Here is a 3,654-nt window from a genome sequence, read left to right on the forward strand (position 1 = left end):
AACAACTCTTAGCTACCTTTCACTCTACCGTCTCCTCAGCTAAAACTACCTTCTTCCCCCAAAAAATAGAGTCTGCAACTAAAAACCACACAGACTCTTCTCATCCCTTCTGTGTCCTCCACCACCTCCTCCTCCTTCTTCTCTCACTGCTGATGACTTTGCTTTGTTTTTCAGAGACAAGTTCTCAGCATCACCCTACCCGGTTCACACTGGACCTCCTTGCGAAGTCATGCTCTCCGAATTTAAACCGCTCTCCGAATCTGAAATCTCCGACCTCCTAATATCACACAGAGCCGCCACCAGCTCGCTCGATTCGATCCCATCGTCACTCCTACAGACCATCTCCCCGCAACTCTCCACCTTCATCTCTAAGATCATCAACTGCTCGCTCTCCTCTGGCTACTCCCCATCTGCCTTCAAAACTGCTCTCATTTCACCTCTGGTAAAGAAACTCTCTCTGGATCCTAACTCAGTCCGAAATTACAGATCAGTCTCCCTCCTCTCCTTCCTGTCTAAAACTCTAGAGCACGCGGCCTGTGATCAACTATCTGAATTCCTCACCTGAAAACATCTCCTTCATGGATATCAGCCTGGTTTCAAAGTTGGTCACTCCACGGAGACAGTGCTCCTGGCAGCGTCTGATGCTCTCCAGTCGGCTAGAGCCGCCTCCTTCTCCTTGGCCCTCATCCTCCTTGATCTGTCTGCAGCATTCGACACTGTCAACCATCGGATTCTACTTTCCTCTCTTAGTCAGCTTGGGATCAAAGGAATGGCACTAAAATGGTTCGAGTCCTACCTATCTGACAGATCCTATCAAGTGGTCTGACGGAGCTCTCGTTCTTCTCCTCTTCCTGTCTCAACTGGTGTCCTGCAGGGCTCAGTACTGGGTTCTCTTCTCTTCTCTTCTCTTCTCTTCTCTTCTCTTCTCTTCTCTTCTCTACACCTCCTCCCTCGGCCCAGTTATTGCCACCCATGGGTTCAAATACCACTGCTATGCTGATGATACCCAGCTCTTCCGCTCCTTTCCACCTGACGCGTCAGACATTTCTGCACGCATTACTGCCTGCCTGTCGAACATCTTTTCATGGATGTCTGATCACCACCTCCAACTCAACCTCTCCAAAACAGAGATTCTTTACCTCCCAGCTGGCCTGTCCTCCTGTCGCAATCTATCAATCAAATTGGACAGCTCACTCATTTCGCCTAGCTCCTTGGCTAAGAGTCTGTTATTCTCTCAACATATGGAAGCCACGACCCGGTCCTGCAGATACATCCTGCATAATATTCGTAGGATCCATCCTTACCTCACAATTGACTCTGCTCAACTACTTGTCCAGGCCATGGTGACTTCCCATCTGGACTATTGTAACTCTCTTCTGTGTGGCCTTCCTGCTAATGCCATCAAACCTCTGCAGCTTCTACAGAATGCTGCTGCACGAGTTGTGTTTGATTTGCCAAAGCTCTCCCGTGTATCTCCTCTACTTGTTTCTATGCACTGGCTTCCTATAGCTGCCTGGATCAAATTCAAGACCCTGGTTATTGTCTACAAATGCATCAAAAGAACTGCTCCCAGCGATTTACAAGACTTGATCAACCGCTACAGCCCAATTAGACCCCTTCGCTCGTCTACTTCTGCTCGCTTAGAGGTTCTGCGCACGAAAAGTAAAGTGCGAAGGTTCTCGGTTCTGGCTCCGTTGTGTTAGAATGACCTCCCCCTCTCACTCAGAACTGCTGAACCTCTGTCTAAATTCAAGAAAGGTCTGAAAACTCACCTTTTCTGGACTCACTTCGCCCAAGATCTCTCCAGCTCATGCATGGCGTAAATGTTCAAGCACTGTGACTTTATCATCATACCCAGATAAGCCTTTACACAGCCGCTACTCCTGCATTGTATGTAAATGTTTGTGCACCTCTTTTTAAAAAAAAATTGTCGGAAGGTGATCAGGATTAGTCTATCCCGAGTTGCGCACTTACTCCTGCGCTGAACATCGGTGCATCAAGTGGAAAGAAACAAACTTAGGTTAACTTAGGAATCACATGTCTGTAACTATGTCTCTCTCTCCTAATGTAATGCACAAATTTTATTTCTCTGAGGTCTACGTCGCTTTGGAGAAAAGCGACTGCTAAATGAATACAGGTAAACGTTAAGGGACCGTCACCAAACACGGTGTCAACACCTCCGATGGACAGCAGAGGGCGCGGTTGTTTCCCCCTCCCTGCAGTACATCATTTATTAGGAAGGATAGCGCTAATAATGAAAGCGGCCACGAGGTGGCGCTGTGTATCTATTCGAAACGTGCACAGCTACACGACTCCCCTTTACGCGCTCTTTTTCACACGTTCCTCCAGTTCGTTCCTCCTCATTTGGGACCATATAATTGTTGTTAACCACGTCCTTGTACCAAGGCAACGTCACACTGATTTACCCTTTTATGTTTGTATTTGTAATTTATCATTTCAGTGTAAGTGCCTTGATCAAGGTACATTTCAAATGCTTTTAGTTCTGTCAAATCAGTCCATATGGGAAAAGTGTGTTTTTTCCCTGTAGGACACATATTTTTAATTTTTGTTAGCGTTGTACAGCATCTGTAGTATGTGTTATATCCATATCATTTCCATTACAATTATGTAATTTAATAATTTCATTATAATTTCAATTTTATGAACTGACACAGATATATTTGAAAATTAAGTGTACATGTGAGCAAGTGACTGTTTCTCAGGACAGGCCACTCCTTCACCAGCTTATACATGTGTGTTTATTCCAATAAATCACATAGAGATTCTCTCACATCAAGCATTTTTTTTTTTCCAACTCCAGCACAGGAGGAAAAAAAAACAAAAAATAAACAAGTAAACAAACAAATAAACAAACAAGAAGAATCCAAGGAAAGCAACCGTGTGCCACACAAAGATGTTCCTGTTATATATCTATATATGTACAAAAATAAGCTAAGCTAGATGCGCAGCTCTACACGCAGGTTGAAAACAAACGCGGAAAGGGCCGTACAGTCCTCATTGAGGGCAAAAACGCTAACAATATTTGTCCAAAAATGAAGAGAACAAAGAAGAGGAAAATAAATATATCTGTTATAGTCAGCATGCTGCCAGCACACACTAGATTCTCCCAGATTTTCTGCGGACAAACAACATCGAACTGTATTTAGGAACAGCTGTGCTTTGGTAGGCCAGGGTCACGTCGGGGAGCGCGGTCACGGCTGTGCGTTTCCGAGCAGCACTCCTCCTCCTTGCTCCTTCTTCACTTTATAAAGTGTATAGATGTCAGAGAGATGGATTGATCGAAAGGATCAATTTCGATCGGGACCCCCCCAAAACTCACAAAAATAGCCTCTGTGCAAGAGCTGAACACAATGCTGCTGTTATTACACGGTATTTTTTTGTTCCCAACACGGTCGGTGACGCTGCACGAGAGGGTAAAGCACAGACACTCGACGTGAGGACACTTGCATCTTCCAGAAACAGCATCTAGACCTTTCTAAGGGGGCAAACTGGAGGAACAATTCTGAGATGGCTGAGTAGGGGTTATGTTGGCATTGTTTGAATGAACAGTATTTTTAATAATGTGTTTTCAAGCTCCCCACACACACATTCACACAATCCAGATACAGTGCTGTTCTCACACACACACACACA

Source organism: Scleropages formosus, chromosome 3, assembly GCF_900964775.1.
Source record: "Scleropages formosus chromosome 3, fSclFor1.1, whole genome shotgun sequence".
Classification (NCBI taxonomy): domain Eukaryota; kingdom Metazoa; phylum Chordata; class Actinopteri; order Osteoglossiformes; family Osteoglossidae; genus Scleropages; species Scleropages formosus.